A 21,450-nucleotide genomic window follows, 5' to 3' on the forward strand; every position below is an offset into this window, starting at 1 on the left:
TCTAGAGCGCGTGCTCGGCAACAAGAGAAACCACTTCAGTGAGAAGTCCACACAACACAGCTAGAGAGTAGCCCCCACTCGCTGCAACTAGAGAAAGCCTGAGCACAGCAATGAAGACCCAGCACAGTTAAAAAATAAATTATTAAATTATTAAAAATCAGCCTTTTGCTCGTTTAATTGATTTTCTCTATTGTTTTTCTATTCCACTTTAATCTGTATTATTTTCTTGCTTCTGGCTGCTTTAGGTTTTGTTTGCTCTTCTTTTACCCATATCTTAAAGTCGAAGTTTAGGTTATTGATTTGAGATCTTTCTTTTTGCTTAATATGGACATTTAAAGTTATAGATATCTCTCTAAGCACTGCTTTAGCTCTACTTCACAAGTTTTGAAATGTTGTGCTTGATTTTCATTCACCTCAAAGTATTTTCAGATTTTCCTTTTGATTTCCTTTTTGACCCACTGGTTACTTAGGAGTGTGTTATTTATTTTCCACAGATTTGTTATTTATTTTCCACAGACTTGTAAGTTTTACCCATTTTCCCTGTTATTGGCTTCTAATTTCATTTCACTGTGGCCAGAAAACATACTTTATATTATTTCTGTTCCTTTAAATTTATTGAGGTGTGTTTTAGAGCCTGGTAGATGGTATAGCCTGGATAATATTCCATGTACACTTGAATGTATATTCCTATATGGTGATAATATACATTCTGTTGCTGGGTGGAGTGTTCTATGGCTGTCAGTTAGGTCTAGCAGGTTTATGGCATTGCTCAAGCCTTCTATTTTTCTTTTTGACTATCTGTCTCATTGTTCTGTCCATTATTGAAAGTAGAATGTCAAAGTTTTCAACTGTCATTGTTGATTCTTCTATGTCTTATTTATTGTTGTAAGAACCGTTGGACCTATGGAAGTCTCCATAGATTTTTAATTTTTTTAAATCCAGCCTAGCAAACTTTCCTTTTGATTGGATCATTTAATCTATTTAAATTTAATGTTATTATTGTTACAGCTGGATTTGCATGGCTCATTTTTCTTTTGGTTTTCTATTTGTCATATGTCTTTCTTGTCCCTCTGTTCCTCTTTTGTTGCTTTCTTTTACATTAAGGAAATATATTCTAATAAAGCATCTTAATTTCTTTAATGATTTTTCACTATATATTTTTCGAATTGTTTCAGAGGTTGCTTTGAGGTTTAACATATATAGCTTAATTTATCAGAAGCAGCTTTGGATTTACACCAGTTAATTCCAGTTTTATATAGAAACATTACTCGTATATAGCTGTACTCCCTTCTTCCTGCGCGACCACCACTTTGTGGTATTTTATTATATATATATATATATAGCATCAATTACTGTTATACAACCAACAATACATTGTTATTATACTACTTTACAGTCTGTAATCATTTCTTTATCCCATTGTAGCTTTTTTCCCACCCACCTCTTTTGTGCTGTTATTAGCAAATACATTACACGTATTAATTTTATGTTACAGGCACAATCATTCACTATTTTTTTTAAATAAAAATTCATTTATACTGTCTCTTCTAATTATACAATTGCCTTTTCTGATGTTTTGTTTTTCTTTTGGTATAAATTTGAATTACTGTCTGGGATTATTGCTTTCAACCTGTTATTTGCTTTTGTCCTTTAATATTCTTGTAAGACACATCTGCTAGCAAAAATTCTCTCAGTTTTTATTTGTATGGGAAACCATTTCACCTTATTTCACCAGCTTATTTTCATAAGATTGTTTCTTGGAGCACTTTGAGTATGTTATGATATTGCCTTCTGGTTTCTCTTGTTTTTCCTTAAAAGTCAGTTATTAATCTTACTGGCATTAACTTGTAGGTCATGAGTCATTTTTCTCTTGCTGAGTTCAAGATTTCTTCCTTTGACTTTCAGCATTTTTGCTATGTTGTGTTTGTAGATCTCTTGCATTCATCCCATTTGGAATTTGTTGAGTTTCCTAGATATGTGAGATAGTTTTTCAATAAATTTAGAAAGTTTTTAGCCATTAATTTTTGAATATTTTTTCTGTTCCTTCTTCACTCCCCTGTCCTTCTGGTACTCCTACTATGCACATGCTGGTGTGCTTAATGATGTCCATGTTTCTCTGAGGCTCTTTTTATTTTTCTCTGTTCTTGGGAACATAATGTCTATCTATCTATCTTCAAGATAGCTTATTCTTTCTTCTGCCAGTTTGAGTTTTCTGTTAAGCCTCTAATAAAGTTATTTTAGTTATTGTACTTTTCAAATTCAGAAATTTGTTTGCTTCATTTCTGTAATTACAGAGTCACATCCCTGCTCTAGGGGCTGAATATATCTCTATTGATATTTATATTTGGTATGACATTATTGCCATACTTTAATCATGCTTTTCTTTAGTTTTGTGAACATGCTTATAATAGCTACTTTGAATTATTTTTCTGATAAATCCAATATCCTGTTGCTCTTAAAGGCAGTTCCTGTTGCCTATTTTCCCGATGTTTGGGTCATACTTTCCTGGTTCCTTGCATGCCTCATAATTTTTGTTAGAAACTGGACATTTTATTTTATATTTAAAAAATTTAAAGTTTATTTTCTATTGGGATATAGCCAATTAACAGTTTTGTGATAGTTTCAGTTGAACAGCAAAGGGACACAGGCATACATATACATGTATCCATTCTCCCCCAAACTCCCCTCGCATCCAGACTGCCACATAACTTTGATCCACATGCTATACAATAAGTCCTTGCTGGTTATACGTTTTAGATACAGAAAGGTGTACAGAAAACTGGACATTTTAGATAATATAGCAACTCTGGGTACTTGTTTCCTCCTCATTCACCAGCCTCAGCAACCTCTTTTATTTATTATAAGCGTGTATGCTGATTTATTTAGTGGCTGACTGGATTACTTTAGTGAAGTTTATCCCCTCCCACCTCCAACCCCCACCCCTTAAATTTTGCTAAACCTCTTCTGATGTTGTTATCTGGTATTATAGAAATCCAAGTAGGGCTCTGGGAAATGGAATATTTTCATTTGCAGTTCTTTTTGCAACTTTCCTGTAAGTTTAAATATTTTTCAAGAAAAGTTCAGAAACTTAAAAATCAGAAGAAAGTAGTTGTGAGCAATAAAGCATTAGCGCTTTTACATTTGCTATTTATTATTTTACAGTACATCAGCAACAAAACTGCTAGTGCTTGTTGCTAGAGACAACTAGAACTGCTTGGTAAGCAACCGCCCAGAGTTCACAGCAAACACGTAGAGAAGTAAAAACAGGAAATAGACGACAAGGGGGCTGTGGCCTGGCACCGGTTCTACTGGAAGGGCGGGTGAGTGGGGTCTAACACAGTGAATGTCGGACCATCAGACTTTTATAAAGTGAAAAGTTTTTATAGGATCAGAGACAAGTCCAGGGAGAGGAAGGCCAGAGCGCTTGCGGACTGGACCGGAAAGCCACGTCTGCTTTCAGACTTTCGGTTTCTTTTTCTCCATCTTGCCTGCGGATTTTCAGGCGTCGGAGTGAAGTCTGGGCTGCAGCCAGAGGAGAGCCTCACCGCAGGCTGGACGGTAGGTGCACCCCCGCCACCCCCACCCCCACCCCCGACCCTCCCACGTTGCCTCTCGAGTTCACCCGGACTGGCGCTTCCTGGCACTGCGCCTGGGCGGGGGTGTGGGGCAGGGGGCAGGGGAGGGGTGGGACTTCTAGCAGGTGACTCAGTCCTGTAGAGAGAGAGAGATATATATATATATATTATGTTCATGAATTTTTAAGTTTTTAGTTGGAGGACAGTTGCTTTACAGCGTTGTGTTGGTTTCTGCGGAACAACAACCAAGAATCAGCCATAAGTATAGTACATCCGCTCCCTCTTGAGCCTCCCTCCCACCCTCCAGGCCCCCATCCCACCCCTCTAGGTCCTCACGGAGCGTGGGGCTGAGCTCCCTGTGCTATACAGCAGCTTCCCACTAGCTGTTTTACACATCGTAGGGTATAAATGGCAATGCTACTCTCTCAGTTCCTCCCACCCTCTCCTTCCCCTCATAGATCTGTTATCTTCGGTTTGCCCCCTGGGCCCTAGACCAGCTGGAGCTGCCCCAATTCTCTGGAGGGCCGCCTGAGTCTCCCAGGATCCCAGGTACTCGTTTGGGCGCGGGATCGCCCAGACCCAGAGACTCGCCCAAGAATGAAGCCCCAGGACCGCAACTTTGGTGGCAGATCCCCAGTGTTTTGTAAGCTTTGCTTAGAGACATCCCGAGGGTTGCTCCCTTCGGGCGTGACCTGATGAAAGTCTGGCAGCCTTCCTTTGGCAAAGTTGATGAGAACTGGGACTTTCTGTGCTGTAGTGTGTCTCCGCGGAAGCGTCTGGTAGGACGGGAATTTTTACTCTTTTGCAATAGCCTGGTGAAGTAGGTTAGGGCTGCTCTTTCCTAAAGCAGTGTGGATGTGTGTTTTGGCAAACTGGAACAACTTCCCTTAGGAAGGTTCGCAATGACTGATTGATAAGACTTTTTGTAGAGCCTTGAAATAAACTTGTTCCTTCCTCCCCCCGCTTTTTCCCTTAAAAGGACCTGGGGAATGTCTGGTCAGGGCATATTTTTTAAAAATATTAACAGTGGAAGGCAACAGAACAAAGGCCACTGAAATTCAGAACAAGTTTTTAGTTGAAGGTTACAGGAAGTAAGTTCAAGGACGCCCAGGTTCTCCAATAGTTTCATTTGTTGACATTTGAAATTTGTTTACACATTGAGAGGAAGAGCCAAGAGGGAGCTTGTTGGACACCGACAAAATATGATGATTTAAAACTAAGACAGGGCTCTGAGGGTTGACCTGCTTCAGGTAAGAGATTTCAGATAAGATAAACGGAGTTCTGGATAATTTCCCTTCAGTGATTCCCCTGAATAATCTTTAAAAAGTTTCTTTGGGAGAGCCAAAAAAAAAAAAAAAAAGGAACTTGGCTTAACTCCAACACTTAGAAAAAAGACTAGGGTTTGTAAGGGTATTTTGAATGTGTTTGCCCTACAGAAGTTGCATTTTTAGTGTTAACACTTGTTCTACTTATAGCTTCTGGGTTGGACATCCTGATTAAAATGGTTTTTCCTAAGGACTTCATGTTTTATATTTGAAAGTGACATTTGCACTTGATTTAACACTGTTATTTATCATCTGGCACCCGCTCTCCAAGGTGAATCCACCTGCAGGCCCACAGGGGCCCCTTGCCCCTGCCCCCTGGGAATCTTACACCACTGGGGAGTTGCGAGGGGATAGTCGCGGGTAGTTTTTCTGAGTGGTGGCAGTGGACTTGTTCATAACTGAAAAGGAAGTATAGGTTTGGTCACTGGGGTGACCTCAAGTCCCATTACCAGCAACGGCCATGCCTGTCTTGGCTTGAGACAAGTAATCCCCCCACCCCCTGCCCAATGCCAGGTGGGTTCTTTCCCCACACAAGGGAGAGTCTACTGTTTGGAGAGACAGCATGTGATGTGTACCTGTAGAGTTTTTAAGGTGTGGGGGCAAAGAGCTCTGGAGCAGGAAGTTTGTTTTGGGCTGTGGTTTCTGGCAGGCTGCCAGGCAGAAAGCCCACAGGAGCTTAATGCTTGCCTTGGAAGCCACCGCTTGGTCTGTCAGATGCTGTCCTCCAGTTTCTCTTCTGTCCCAAGTATAGTAAATCCTCAAAGTTCCATTCAGAGAGAATGTTGGTAAGTCCAGTTTGTTCCTAAGTCCAATAAATTTAGCCTAGGTACCCAACTAACACAATTGGCTATACAGTGGTGGTGGTGGTTTAGTCGCTAAGTCGTGTCTGACTCTTGCGAACCCATGGACTGTAGCCTGCCAGGCTCCTCTGTCCATGGGAATTCTCCAGGCAAGAAGACTGGAGTGGATTGCCATTTCCTTCTCCATGGCTATACAGTACTGTACTGTAATAGGTGTATAATACTTTTCAAACAAATAATACATAACAAACACAAAACCAAAGCTTTCTGTTTTGTTGTTGCTCTGGGGTAAATGATATAGTCATTAATCTTTTTTCTTCTTTTTTTTATTTAAATCATCCATTCTTCAGTTTCTTTTTTTAAATTTTAATTTGTATTTTTTATGACAGGTCAAGAATTCTCTTACTTTCTTTTCAATTTTGACTGCACCGAATGGCATGTGGGATCTTGTTCCTCAACCAGGGTTGGTATGATCTCAGGTGGCCTCAGCCTGCAGTGACTTGTAGGGGGGCTTCTGTTCTCCAGCCAGAGACTGAGGCTGGGTCACAGCAATGAGAGCACCAAATCCTAGCCACCTGACCAGCGGTCAGTGACAAGGCCCTGGTCCTTTGGTTTTGAGGAAAAGAATTCCCACAAAGACAGAAAGTAATGAAACAAGTTAAATATTTATTAGGAGGAAAAAGAGTACCATATGTGTGAATAGACACACGGGCAGACTCAGAGTGAGAGTCCCTGAATCTTGCCCTTGTGGCAGTTTTAATCACTTTTATGAGGCATTTCTTCTGGGTTTCCTTTGGCCAATTATTTTGACTTGCCTGGTTCAGAGTCTGTATTTGGTATATCTCAAGATCCTCCTCCCATGTGTGTGTATGCATTCTTAGGTAAAATAGATTCTACCACAGAGGTGTTTGGGTAGACTATCTCTTGGCCTTCTTCTCTTTCGACCTCTAAGTAGCCTTTCTGTGCATGTATAGTCTAAGAGGTCTCCTGACTTTGAGAATGAGAAATGTGTGGCCTGCACAGGGCCCAGCTTCCTTGCTGTCTCTTTTTTTAAGGACTAAGTGATATCATTTATATAGTAAAGATTATACTAGTCTATTCAGGAGATTTATGGGCTGGAATCATTCAGGGAGCCTCAAGGAGTAGAGAAACCTGAATTAGAAACCTGAATTAGGCTTTGAGAAAAGTTTGCCTGTGTGCTCAGTCGTGTCCAGCTCTTTGTGACCCTTTGGACTGTAGCCTGCCAGGCTACTCTGCCAATGGAATTTTCCAAGCAGTAATTCCGGCGTGGGTTGCCATTTCCTTCTCCAGGGGATATTCCTGACCCAGGGATGGAACCCACGTCTCTTGAGTCTCCTGCATTGGCAGGTGGATTCTTTACCACTATGCCACCTGGGAAGCTGGAGAAAGGTTTAGATATTAATTTGTAGAGGTGGAGAGTAAAGAGGACATTCCAGATGGAGGCAAATATTCTTGCAAAGTTACAGAGTTAGGACAGAGATTAAAGTATTAGGGAAGGAGTGGGGGACAGTCCAGCTAAATTTAGGGGTTTACCTGCTATGTAAATTTTCTGTGGCTGCCCTCAGTCTTCCTTTCTTAATTGTCCTGCTGTTCTTGTCTTAGAGTTTCTGTTCACAGGGAATGACTCGCCTATCACTTTACCCATCTTCCTCCTGCTTCAGAACCCAAGCCTCTTGCACTGAAAGCAGAGAGTCGTAAACAGTGGACCTTCAGTGATGTTCCAAGAAAACATTTTAAAGCTTACAGTACGGTACTTTGAAAGTACAGTAGTACAGTAAATAGCTGGCCTACGGGGGCTGCCATCAAGTGAACGTCCTGGGCTTGTAATACTGTACTACCGTATTCGATACAGTGTGTGCCCTCAGCCACTCAGTCATGTCCGACTCTTTGTGACACCATCGGCTGTAGCCACCAGGCTCCACTATCCATGGACTTTTCCAGGCAAGGATACTGGAGCAGGTTGCCATTTCCTACTCCAGGGAAGCTTCTTAAACCAAGGAATTGAACCTGCATCTCCTGCATTGGTTGGCAGATTCTTTACCACTGAGCCAACAGTGAAGCCCCCATTGAGCCTCTCCCAGTTCTTAAACAACAACATTGTTACCCCATAGAATTGCAAAATCTTCCTTTCACAAGCTCTGTCTCCTGGATCTGACAACCAGGTTCTAAGCTTGTTTCTCATTCTACCACCATCTCCATCTTGCTTCCTTGTAGATGATGTAAGGATGAGTAGGCATGACCCAAGTGCCCGCCTGCTGGGGCCCTGTGATGATGACCAGTCTGTTCAAGGGCTAAGAGGGTGAACTTGGCAGTCCTGGCCAGGACTCCTCTACAACTTAATGTAGATGAGTGGGAGCTTACCGCATATGACAATTCTCAAGAAGAAAGTAGGTAAGGGAGGGGAGATAATTTTGGGTGCTTGCGCTCTCTAGGGGAAGTTTGCCCTAGTGAAAATTTGCTTTGATTCAGGAGGAGTGGGCCACTGCATTAAGTAGTTTTCCCCAGTGACTCTGCTCATGTTTCAGTACGGTTAGATGACTCACCATCTCCTTTTGGTCTAGATTCTTTCTCCTTCTGGGATTCTTTCATTCCCGCATTTTCTGCAGCCCGTATCCAGCTATTGTGAATCAGAAAAGTGATGTGAGGTAATGTTATGTTGAAATTTGTAGGAGTTTCCATGAGAGTCATGGGGCTGAGCTTCATCAAAGAACTTTATAAGATATACCTTCTAATTTTATGTCATTTTATAATTGAGATCAACTATAATTTCTGGGCAATTTGCTATAATTAAAATGTATGATTGGGAAGCCAAATATAATAATTTTTTAATGCATCCTCTTAGTCACTGATGGGCTTCCCTGGTGACTCAGTTGGTAAAGAACCTGCCTTCAATGTGGGAGACCCGGGTTCAATCCCTGGGTTGGTAAGATTCCCTGGAGAAGGGCATGGCAACCCACTCCAGTATTCTTGCCTGAAGAATCCCCTTGGACAGAGGGGCCTGGCGGGCTACAGTCTGCAGGGGTTGCAAAGAGTCGACACAACTGAGCGACTAAGCACAGCACAGCCACTGATACATTATGTATTTTCATATACATAATGTATCAGTGGGTAAAAGTATGCATTAAATATTAAATTTAAAAAATGAAACATATGAAAAATTAAAAATGCGCAATAAATAATTCCAAATTTGAATGCATTTATGCTTCTGCTTTAATACATGGTCTTCTAGACCGTTTCTGCAGCATTCCAGAAATCAGGACCCATGTGATGATCTGTTACTAAGCATGTTATTTTAAATAGTGGGCACAAAATGCCATCTTGTGTACTATCTTAGGGTTAAAATGCCTATGGATGGAGAAAAGCTGCTTTTGTTATATTGGCTGCTCAAATTGTCACACACAGAGCCCACATCCACAGGTTCTATACACAAATGGAAGAGGAGGAGCGTGGGTCCTGTGATGTTCAGCGTGGATGCACTGAACTCCCATAACGTGGTCAGGATCATGTAACCCTTTCTTCGTTTATCTCTTTAGAAGCTTCTGGATGACTCTCTCAGGCACTTCATCTTCATATCTCAGTGGGGATTCCCAGACACCTGAAAGTTCCAGGTTTACATGCTGCTTTCTGCAGCTGGAAAGGCAGGCTTCTCCACATTGCTACTCAGTTGTTTTGTATTGCTGGGAAATTACATCTGCTTGCATGCTGTGGGTCAGTGAACATGATCTTGCTTTCCTGCCTCTGAACATGACCTGCCATGCCATGAGCAAAGCTGTACAAAGAAGGGAATATTAAGTGTATCTGTCCTGGAATAGGTTTAATTATGCCGGGAACCAGTCATACTGGCAGTTATGCTACTGGGAACGTTACGTGCTTTTGATACCAGATGGTTTGCGGGCAAAGCTGGCATTCTGTGAGAAACATTGAAAAGCCTGATAAAGTAACATTTTACTGTCACCTACTGGGGCTATGCTGGGTGCCACAAAGCTTTATATACATAATATGGTGATGGAACAAAGGAGCTACTGACCAAGTCTGGGTGAGTTCTTCCCAGAAAAGCTTTACATGTAGGAGACACTTCAGCTGGCCCTGCAAGCTGAGCATGGTTTTGCCAGGTAATCCAGGCAAAGGTGCAAAGATGTGGGTAAAAACTCCTTGTTGAGGTTGGTTTGAAGCCAAATGTGCGAGGTGTGTGTTAATGAGAGGTAAAGGCAGGTGCCAGACCTGGAAGAGTCTTGAATGCAAAGGAAATTGGAACCTGCGATGGGAGATAGGAGTCATTGAAAGGTCTGAATTTAGGACAGTGCTTTGGTCCAAGCATGAACTTCAGAAAGTTCATTCTGATAGATCTCTTTGGAGATGGGGAGGTCACAGGCAGGAGAAACAGACAGGCCAGCGAGAAAGATGGATGCTAGGGCACCCCCTCATTTAAGAAGCAGGTACAGAAAGAGTGCTGAGGGGTTGGAGAAGGTTAGAGGGAAACAGTGTAAAATGTAGTGGTGTGAAGTCAGCCAAGGGAGAAGAGTTTCAAGGAAGAGTATCTGAATGCTTGGGTAAAAAAAGACTTCCCTGTGACCATGGATTTGGCCACTAGGAGGCCACCAGGGTCTCTAGAAGAGCACCATCAGGTGAGGACACTCGGGTGAGGCAAGTGAGGCACTCATTGAAATCATTTAAGGGGGTGTGGAAAATCGAGATTAAATAATATTTTAATGCAAGATTTTGAAAAAATTGACATGAATGCCAAAAATCCACGATGAAGAAAATATAAGAATTCTCAATAAAGACCGTATCCACATTAATGAAGTTTCCTTTGTTTCAGGTTCCAGTATGGCACTGAGTCTCACTATGTAAAGGGTGTGGGGTGGAGGGGACACCCGTGGAGGCATCTTGAGTGAATTGAGACACTGAAGGACCTGAAGCACGCGTTGCAGTCTCTCCCTTTCTGAAATCCCAGCTTCACATGAAAGGAGAAAGAGCGAAAGACTGATTAAGTCTAGGGGATCTCAGGCGGAACGGGTTTTTTTGTTTTCTTTATTTTTAAGATGGAAGAGACTGAACATGTTTACAAGCTGAAGGAGGAGGAGTCCCTGAAGGTAGAGAGAGGTTGATGAAAGGGTGGAGACAAGAGGGCAAATGGGGAGTGGATGGCCCAGGAAGGTGTGGGACAGCAGGGGAAGGTGGAAGGTTGCAAGAGATCACTCAATCAACTGCAAGGTCAGTCGATGAGAAGTGGCTCCACTGTGTGGTGTTTGGATAGAAGAAAGCTGTGAGGGTGGAAGGGGTGAAGGGGCTTTTGAAAGGAACTGACCGCAGTCCTGAAATAGCATGCCAAGCAGCAGTAAGGGGCCAGCTGATGTTGAAAACCACGAGTGTGGGATGATTTTTCCCCTCCATTCAGCACGACTTCTACTCTAAATCTGTGAGTGGTGGACGCTCACCATCTGAGGATGGGATGCTGGCGTGACCATCCCGGTTTGCCGATGAGGAGTTTCGTGGACAGTGGAAATTTTAGTGCTCAAACTGGAAAGTTCTGGCATACCAAGGTATTGCAGAGCTGGTGGTGAGGAGCAAAAGGGCAAGAGAATTGAGCCGCTAGCCAGAAAAGGGTTTGTAGCCCTTGCTTCTAGGTCCTATTTGGGGAGCTAAGAAAGTGAGGCCATTGCCTTGAAGTGAATTCTGAAACTCTGTTCACTCATTCAAATACTAATTGAGTGCTTACTAGGAGTCAGGCATGGGGGTCTGTGCAGAAGATCTAACCACAAAGAAGACAACAGTGTTCTCTTGGAATATCCTTCTGTCAGTTGGTGTCAGTTGGTGCTCAGGACCCGTTCTCACTTAGGTCTAGAGAGTGGAAAACCACAAACTGCATTTCCCAGACTCCTTTATAACGTACATGTGGGCAGGATCTGTAACCAAGTGGAGGAGAGACCAAGTAGCTGGTTGCTCTTGTTGGTTTCCCTGCTGGCAAGCAGGGCTGTGGTGATGGGGTTCAAGCAGCACATTGTTAAGTCCAGTCACCAGCTGTGGGGACAGAGGAGGCAGATGGGGGGCTGATTGACCCTCTGATCTTGGAATCATTGACTGAGCTGTTCTTTTTTTTTTTTTTTTTTTTTGAGATTTCTTTATTTTTGGCTGTGCTGGGTCTTCCTTGCTGGATGCGGGCTTTCTCTAGTTGTGGTGGGTGGGGGCTACTCTTTGTTGTGGTGTGCAGGCTTCTCATTGCAGTGGCTTTTCTTGTTGCAGAGCACAGGCTCTAGGGCACATAAGCTTTAGTAGTTACAGCACATGGGATTAGTTGCTCCCTGTGGGATCTTCCCGGACCAGGGATCGAATCCGTATTCTCTCCGTTGGCAGGAGGATTCTTAACCACTAGGCCACCAGGGGAGCCCCGAGGTGTTCTTCAGCTCTGTGCTACTGTTGACAGCCTCCTGCGTCCCCACTGCCTTGGCCAAGACGAGGTCTTTCTGGAAGCCCTGGGAATCTTTCTCAGAAGCTCAGTTAGGAGACCATTCCTCAAGCCCTTACAGCACTTTTGTAAGCTCCTGTATCCACCTATATCAATGTTTTTCTTCTCAAAACACCTGGAGTGGTTTCTTCTTCTAGAAGCTGACACCCTTTCCCTTTCCATTAACCAGTGGAAAGGAACCCTTATGACTTACATCTGCTTTATTTGGTGTATTCAGTGATCATTCGCAACTAGTTGAGAAGTGAAACTGGAACTGCTCTGACTCTGAAGGTGGGGGACAGTTTGTACCATTGTGGAAATTTTGTGTGGGTGAAGAGACGAAGGAGAGGCAGTCATTAAATTAAAATTTGCCAGAGAGGGGGGTGCCAGAAAGGGAAATTCCTTAAAAATTCTAGCAACACACACACAGCTGCCAGTTTTGCCCTGCTGGGAAAGGTGAATGACTTAAGACAGTGGGCGTGAAAGAAAACTAACAGAAGTCTCAGTCACTCCGGAGGGCTGGGTTTTTGAAAGAAGGAAGGAGAAAGAATTGGGCTTGGACAGCTCCTTTGTCTCTGAGTGAGGTGAAGCCGTTGACTTCAGAGGAGGTGTGTGGTGCTGAACTAGGCAGCTCAGGCAGGACGGGGCTGGTAAGTAATGAGCACTCTCCTTTCCCCAGACTCTAAAGAACTCATTCTACCTGCCACCCCTCTCTCCATCCCTTCTACCCTATCTTTTTAAAATATATATTTATTTGTTTTTGGCTGTGCTGGGTCTTCATTGCTGACTTTTCTCTCGTTTCGGAGAGCAGGGACTATTCTCTAATTGCTGTGCCTGGGCCTCTCATTGAGGTGGCTTCTCCTACTGCAGAGCATGGGCTCTCGGGCACTTGGGCTTCTGTAGCTGGGACATGTGGACTCGGTACTTGCAGCTCCCGGGCTCTAGAGCACAGGCTCAATAGTTGTGGCCCAGTGGCTCAGTTGCTTTGTGGTATGTGGGGTCATCCCAGATCAGGGATCAAACCCAAGCCTCCTGCATTGGCAGCCGGATTCTTTATCACTGAGAAACCAGGGAAGCCCCCCTTCTACCTTATCTCTTGAATCATGTTAAATAAAATTGGACTTGTTCTTTTTTGATGGTAACTTTGGAATGCTTCTAGGCTTTCTTATTCTAAGGATTGTCTATGTATACACCAAAAAAGCTCTGAAAGCATTTTCAATGCTATGAGATAGTTTCTATATGGCATGCTCCGGTTGTTTCTATGCAGTACTTGTTAACTGAACTGGTAAGGGCTACATGCAGTAGAGAGAAAGAGAAACTCCTTTTTTTAGTTCAAGAACATACAGGGTTTCCTTTTAGCTAATTATTGTCTTCTAATTTTATTGCACTGTGGTCAGAGAATGTGGTCAGAGGTGTATTTATTTTACTGTCTGTATATCTATTGCTGAGCATATGTAGTAAAATATTACAAATTTAGTCACTTCCCCTCTGAATTTTTATCTAGTGATGTTCTGTTAATCCCGCAACAGAAACCACTTTTCTGTGTTAATTATTCATTATTATTATATGTTTTAATATTTTTAATACACATATCCCTAAACAATATATGGTATTGTTACTAACATTTAGGGTCTTATGTAAGTTGAGAGTGCTCAGCATGTGTGCATGCTCAGCTGCTCAGTCGTGTCCAGCTCTTTTGCGACCCCCATGGACTGTAGCCTACCAGGCTCCTCTGTTCATGGGATTTCTGAGGCAAGAATACTTGTGTGGGTTGCCAATTCCTTCTCCAGGGGATCTTCCCGACCTAGGGATTGAACCTGCATCTCTTGTGGCTCCTGCATTGACAGGTGGATTCTTTACCGCTGCGCCACCTGGAAAGCCCCAAATTATTACTAACATTAAAGATCTTCAGATCAGTTCAGTCACTCAGTCGTGTCCGACTCTTTGCGACCCCATGAACCGCAGATGCCAGGCCTCCCTGTCCATTACCAACTACCGGAGTTTACCCAAACTTAGGTCCGTTGAGTTGGTGATGCCATCTAACCATCTCATCCTCTGTCATCCCCTTCTCCTGCCTTCAATCTTTCCCAACATCAGGGTCTTTTCAAATGAGTCAGCTCTTTGCATCAGGTGGCCAAAATCTTGGAGTTTCAGCTGCAACATCAGTTCTTCCAATGAACACCCAGGACTGATTTCCTTTAGGATGGACTGGTTGGATCTCCTTGTAGTCCAAGGGACTTTCAAGAGTCTTCTCCAACACCACAGTTCAAAAGCATCAATTCTTCTATGCTCAGCTTTCTTTATAGTCCAACTCTCACATCCATACATGACTACTGGAAAAACCATAACCTTGACTAGATGGACCTTTGCTGGCAAAGTAATGTCTCTGCTTTTTAATATGCTCCCTAGGTTGGTCATAACTTCCCTTCCAAGGAGTAAGTGTCTTTTAATTTCATGGCTGCAATCACCATCTGCAGTCATTTTGGAGCCCCAAAAAATAAAGTCTGCCACTGTTTCCCCATCTACTTCCCATGAAGTGATGGGACCAGATGCCATGATCTTCGTTTTCTGAATGTTGAGCTTTAAGCCAACTTTTTCACTCTCCTCTTTCACTTTCATCAAGAGGCTCTTTAGTTCTTCTTTACTTTCTGCCATAAGGGTGGTGTCATCTGCATATCTGAGGTTATTGATATTTCTCCCAGCAATCTTGATTCCAGCTTGTGCTTCTTCCAGCCCAGCATTTCTCATGATGTACTCTGCATATAAGTTAAATAAGCAGGGTGACAATATACAGCCTTGACGTACTCCTTTTCCTATTTGGAACCAGTCTGTTGTTCCATGTCCAGTTCTAACTGTTGCTTCCTGACCTGCATATAGGTTTCTCAAGAGGCAGGTCAGGTGGTCTGGTATTCCCATGTCTTTCAGAATTTTTCACAGTTTATTGGGATCCACACAGTCAAAGGCTTCAGCATAGTCAGTAAAGCAGAAATAGATGTTTTTTTTTCTGGAACTCTCTTGCTTTTTCGATGATCCAGTGGATGTTGGCAATTTGATCTCCGGTTCCCCTGCCTTTTCTAAAACCAGCTTGAACATCAGGAAGTTCATGGTTCACATATTGCTGAAGCCTGGCTTGGAGAATTTTGAGCATTACTTTGCTAGTGTGTGAGATGAGTGCAATTGTGTGGTAGTTTGAACATTCTTTGGCATTGCCTTTCTTTGGGATTGGAATGAAAACTGACCTTTTCCAGTCCTATGGACACTGCTGAGTTTTCCAAATTTGCTGACATATTGAATGCAGCACTTTCATAGCATCATCTTTTAGATTTGAAATAGCTCAACTGGAATTCCATCACCTCCACTAACTTTGTTCATAGTGATGCTTCCTAAGGCCCACTTGACTTCACATTCCAGGATGTCTGGCTCTAGGTGAGTGATCACACGATATGATATGCATGCTTTAGCAACTTTTTGCTTTAGCAGAAATATTTGTTGTATTTTTTGTCTGTTTGTGAGATTCATTCATAGTTCCTCATTTTTCATGGCTGTATTGTATTTTACAAAGGACTGGGACATTTTATTCAGTCTCTTTTAGTAGACTTGTAGGTGGTGACCATTATTGTATGCTAAGATTTACTGATGCTTGGAACATTATGTACATGTCTTGGTATTCTAAGAATTTTAAAAGCAGATTCATTTAGGAATAAAATTTTCATGTCATAGAGTAACATATGCTTTCATCTTCATCAGGTGTTGCAACTTGTTCTTTAAAGTGGCCAAATCAATTTATAATTCCTCTAGCAATGTGTAAAGTTTCTAATTTCACTATATTTTCTCTGACATGTAGTAGCAGATTTGACCAATGTGAAATAATATCTCACTGTAGTTTAAATTTGCATTTCTCTGAATACTATTTTGCCTTCAATATCTTTTCATATGGTTTGTGGCTGTTTGGGGTTTCTTCTTCTGGGAATTGCCTATTGCCTATTTTCTCCTTGGGTTGCTTGTCATATGCTTATTGATTTGCAGAAATGCTTTCCATATTCTGGCTACATCTACAAAATCACTTTTGTATTTGTAGGTTATAATAATGTTCTTGGAGAATCTTTTCTAGACATTTTATGTCCAGGACTTTAGTACTTGTGGAATTGGCTTGTATATGGTTTGAGCAAAGGATCCCAGTTTATCCTTTTTGTATGTATGGAAAACTGTTGTCTCAGCACCCTTTCTGGACATTAATATTCTTTCCCTCTTGATTTACAGGACCACCTTAGTTGTCAGTGTGTGGATTTATTTCTGAGTTCTCATCTGTGTATTGGTTATTCTATTACCTATTCCTGTGTCATATTACTATACATTTATAATAAATCTTGATATCTGGTAAGGCAGCTTCATTCAACTGGTTGTTCTTAAAGCTTGTACTGGCTATTCTTGGCCCTTCTTCTCCATATAAGCTTAAAAATCAGCTTGCCATGGTCCATGGCAAAATTTTTTCAGTGTTTGATTGGACTTAAATTTGTATAAATTCATTTGGGAATTGATATCCTGATGATACTGAATCTTCTGTCCATGATTATCATACATTTCTTCAGTTATCTTTGTCTTAACTGAAGTCTTCCTTGAAGTTTTATAATTTCTTCTTTAATGTCTTGTGTATCTTTTGAAAGGTTTTTTTTTGTATACCATATAACTTTTGCTGCTTTTGTAGATAGTATCTTTTTTAAAAAATTTACATTTTCTTCCTATTTTTTTGCTGATGGATAGAGATATAATTGACTTTCATTTATTAATCATATATCTCCAAGCCTTAACCTCTTGTGAATTCTAGCATTTTGTCTGCTGGTACACTTGGGTTTCCTATGTAGAAAGTCTTACTGCTTGTGAAGATTGATAGTTGGTTCTCTGGTTCCTATGCTAATGCTCTAATTAAGGTTTTTTCTTATTTTAGTGCTAAGCTCTGTCCTCTAGTACAGTGTTGAATAGAAGGGTGATCATTCTTGTCTTGAGCCTCGTTTTTAAGGGAATATTGCTAACATGTCACCACTAAGTATAATATTTGCTGCTGACTTTTCTTTTTCTCATATTAATAATTACTATTAAACTATTTATAAATTGCTACCTCATAAGTCCCTTGCTTTAGATCCATAGATCATTGATTTTAGAGAATTCACATGTTTATTATATTCAGTCTCCATACTCACAAGCAAGGTAAAACTGTCCATTTATCTAGGTCTTTATTAATGTCTTTCCAATAACGTTTTGTAGTTTTTTTTCTGTTAATGTTTTGCGTATCTTTGTTAGACTCATTCCTACGTGTTCTCTGTTTTTATCCTATTGTATGTGGCACATCTTAAACAGCTTATTACTGGTTTTTAGCTGTTTTATCCTTTTGCTTTCCTACAAGTTTGCTTTCTTACATGCTCAACTGTATATTTGAGCAAACATTTTTTTATGTTTTCTTTAGCATTTTGGTGTGTATTATAGTCATTTTTTCCATATTATCTAGTGCAGTTTCTCAGTTTTGGCACTGTTTTATTTAGGGCTGAATAACCCTTTGTTGAGGGGAATATGCATTGTGTAATATATAACAGCATCCCTAGCCTCTGTCTTGTAGATGCCAATAGCCCCACCTGGTTATGATGACCAAAAATATCTCAAATTGAGCAAAAATTGTCAAATGTCCCTGAAGAGCAAAACTGCCCCTGATTAAGAACCATTGAGTTGGCCTGTCAAATTTCAAAAATTGCCCTTATCTTCTTGAACCTTTGAAGATACTTATTTTTTTGTTTTTATTTTTTAAATTAATTAATTTATTTGAATTGGAGGCTAATTACTTTACAGTATTGTGGTGGTTTTTGCCATATATTGACATGAATCAACCATGGGTATACATGTGGCCCCCATCTTGAACCCCCCTCCCTCCTCTCTCCCCATCCCATCCCTCTGGGCTGTGCCAGTGCACCGGCTTTGAGTGCCCTGTTTCATGCATTGAACTTGGACTGGTCATCTATTTCACATATGGTAATATACATGTTTCAGTGCTATTCTCTCAAATCATCCCACCTTCACCTTCTCCCATAGAGTCCTAAAGTCTGTTCTTTATATCTGTGTCTCTTGCTGTCTTGCATATAGGGTCATCGTTACCATCTTTCTAAATTCCATATATATGCATTAATATACTGTATTAGTATTTTTCTTTCTGACTTACTTTGCTCTGTATGATAAGCTCCAGTTTCATCCACCTCATTAGAACTGATTCAAATGTATTCTTTTTAATGGCTCAGTAATACTCCATTGTGTATATGTACCACAGCTTTCTTATCCATTTGTCTGCAGATGGACATCTAGGTTGCTTCCATGTCCTGCCTATTGTAAACAGTGCTGTGATGAACATTGGGGTACACGTGTCTCTTTCAATTCTGGTTTCCTCGTTGTGTATGCCCAGCAGTGGGATTGCTGGGTCGTATGGCAGTTCTCTTTCCAGTTTTTTAAGGAATCTCCACACTGTTCTCCATAGTGGCTGTACTAGTTTGCATTCCACCAATAGCATAAGAGGGTTCCCTTTTCTCCTCACCCTCTCCAGCATTTATTGTTTGTAGACTTTTTGATAGCAGCCATTCTGACTAGCGTGAGATGGTACCTCACTGTGGTTTTGATTTGCATTTCTCTGATAATGAGTGATGTTGAGCAGAAGATACTTATTTTTAAACTCTTTCAGACACAGGTTCCTAGTATGTGAGTTTTACTTTGTCTACTGTCATGGTGCTTTTTTTGTTTATGCAGGTGATTTTTAATCATAGACTCACCTTCAGCAGAATGTATGTCTCATATCCTCTGGGTTGGGAAGGTGACCTTATGGGGGTGGCTTGGGCTTTGCCTCTCAAGACCTTACTGAACTTCCTTAGTCTGAAAGTAGTTTTTATGTTAATTTCTTGGTTTGGGATTAAAAGAAACTGTAACAAAGTAGTGAGTATTTGGACTGTAGCCCCACTTCTCCCTTTCATGCTCCCTTCTTTCAAGTGCCAATCACTGCTGGCCTCAGTTCACTGTCCCCAGCACCACCCCAACACATAAGCACTGGTATTTTGCTGCATCTGGTTGGCCTGGGTCAGCACAGGATCTGTAGTTTTCCTTTTGATATTTTCTTTGACTATGCCAGATGCTACCACTGAGTAATTTGGATTTTGCTGCCAAACTATACTTCCATTAGTACAGAGGGAAGACAGCACGCCAGTTCTCTTGCTGAGTGTGCGTGACTGGCAGAAGGCAGCCTTGGGTGTAATGGCTAGAGGAAACGAACTGAGCTGATCATATTTTAAGAAGCAATTATCTAATTTTGTTAACTCTTAATGGTATTATTATATCATTGATGGTTATGAATTATAAAAATTACTGTGTTTAAAAAGGGAATTGAACATTTCATTTCTAATAGCTCTGTTTGATTCTTTTTCAGTATGTCTAGTGAATATACATAACATCTCATTCCTTTTTTAAAAAAATAATTTTGTTTACTTTTGGCTGTGCTGACTTTTCTCTAGTGGCAGCATGAGGGAGCTACTAGTTGCTTCCCATGGCAGTGGCTTCTCTTGTGGTAGAGCACAGGCTCTAGGGCTCACAGGCTTCAGTAGTTGCAGGGCATGGGCTCAGGAGTTGCGACTCCCAGGCTCTAGAGCACAGGCTCCATAGTTGTGGTGCATGGGCTTAGTTGCTCCACAGCACGTGGAATCTTCCTGCAGCTGCTGCTAAGTTGCTTTAGTCGTGTCTGACTCTGTGTGACCCAATAGACGGCAGCCCACCAGGCTCCCCCGTCCCTGGGATTCTCCAGGCAAGAACACTGGAGTGGGTTGCCATTTCCTTCTCCAGTGCATGAAAGTGAAAAGTGAAAGTGAAGTCGCGCAGTCGAGTCCGACTCTTCGCGACCCCATGGACTGCAGCCTACCGGGCTCCTCCATCCATGGGATTTTCCAGGCAAGAGTACTGGAGTGGGGTGCCATCGTCTTCTCCGGAATCTTCCTATCAGGGGTCAAGCCTGTGTCTTGGATTCTTTACCACTGAGCCACCAGGAAAGCCCCTCATTTCTTCTTGTGTTTACTTATTTTATACTTTCTAGTGTGTATAAATATTTTACAGATTAATTTATAATAATAGCAACTGCAGAATTATGACTTTTAATGAATAGAAAAAGAACTTGCCTTCCTTTTTTGGAAACTAATAGGTAGGTTTAAAGTCTTGTTAGCCTGTGAGTAGAGTACAGATTTAGCCTCTGCAAAACACATAAAATTAGCATTAAGCTTTCAGATTAGAAAAATAATAAAGTAGTCTGAGTACCAGTTTTTCTACTTTGAGTAAACAATCATTTTAAATTTCATTTCTCCAGTTATTCAGAATGGCTGTTTAAGTGAGGCTTGGATGAATGAACATGGGATTGGCATAGACACATTAATACTTATTAACAAGCCTACATTAACTGAAGTGTCTATTTTATTAAAAACTAACCCTTTTAGACTATTGAGAGGAAGGCTAGTGTGAATGGTGTGCACGAATGGCTTATTTTAAAATAAGATATTTAAAATTTTTTTTAAATGAAATTTTAAATAAACATAATTTTGTTAATTTCAGACACTAAAGTACTCATTAATATTTCCATTGGTGGGGACCTCCGGAACTCTAGGGAAATTGTGCTTCCTCTAAGAATCTTTCAGTTTTTCTTATTTTTGACAGCAAGGGCTATTTAACATCCCATATATCCCTTTTTGCTTTGACTACCAGGAAGCTCGGGACACATTCAGGGTCTGCTAAAATCTGTTTAGGCCTTTCTGGCCTGCATATTTGCATTGTATTCTTTATCCCTCCACCTCATTTTGACTTTCTAATCTAATTATTTTCCTCTTTGTTCTCATATAAATTTTTTTTCTACTTATGTGTTTGTGGTAAGATGCTTCATCTTTGTAACCTGAGATTGTATATCAATAAATAAAATAGAATCGGTGTTCCTTTCAGTAAATCCTGCTAGTTTAATACATGTGTACACAAATATGCAGCAAGAGTTACCAACCTACAGTTAGGTTGTTTCCCAATTATTTTTTGCTAAGATTAGCTTTTAATCTGAAATGTTCTCTGCTAGAAACCAACAGGGTATTGTACCAGAACATAAGAGCTTATTTATTTATTTTAAAAAATTTTATTTTATTTTTTAACTTTACACTATTGTATTGGTTTTGCCATATATCAAAATGAATCTACCACAGGTATACACGTGTTCCCCATCCTGAACCCTCTTCCCTCCT

At 41.2% G+C, this 21,450-nt stretch overlaps 1 protein-coding gene across 10 annotated transcripts in view; it reads left to right on the forward strand.

Annotated features, from left to right (window-relative positions):
* The first annotated feature begins 3,228 nt into the window (after positions 1–3,228).
* The window catches only part of CFLAR (CASP8 and FADD like apoptosis regulator), a 54,610-nt gene continuing 36,388 nt past the window's right edge, over positions 3,229–21,450 (forward strand). Inside the window, exons 1-2 of one of the 10 annotated variants that reach the window (XM_025277979.3) lie at positions 3,235–3,558; positions 4,034–4,124. The gene's annotated coding sequence lies outside the window, so the exon portion shown is untranslated. Of the gene's footprint in view, positions 3,559–4,033; positions 4,125–4,244; positions 4,355–4,393; positions 4,826–4,959; positions 5,686–6,992; positions 8,113–12,497; positions 12,817–21,450 lie in introns of those variants that run through there. The other 9 variants (XM_025277988.2, XM_025277987.3, XM_025277986.3 and 6 more) reach the window with 9 other exon arrangements.

Source organism: Bubalus bubalis, chromosome 2 (genome assembly GCF_019923935.1).
Source record: "Bubalus bubalis isolate 160015118507 breed Murrah chromosome 2, NDDB_SH_1, whole genome shotgun sequence".
Taxonomy (NCBI): domain Eukaryota; kingdom Metazoa; phylum Chordata; class Mammalia; order Artiodactyla; family Bovidae; genus Bubalus; species Bubalus bubalis.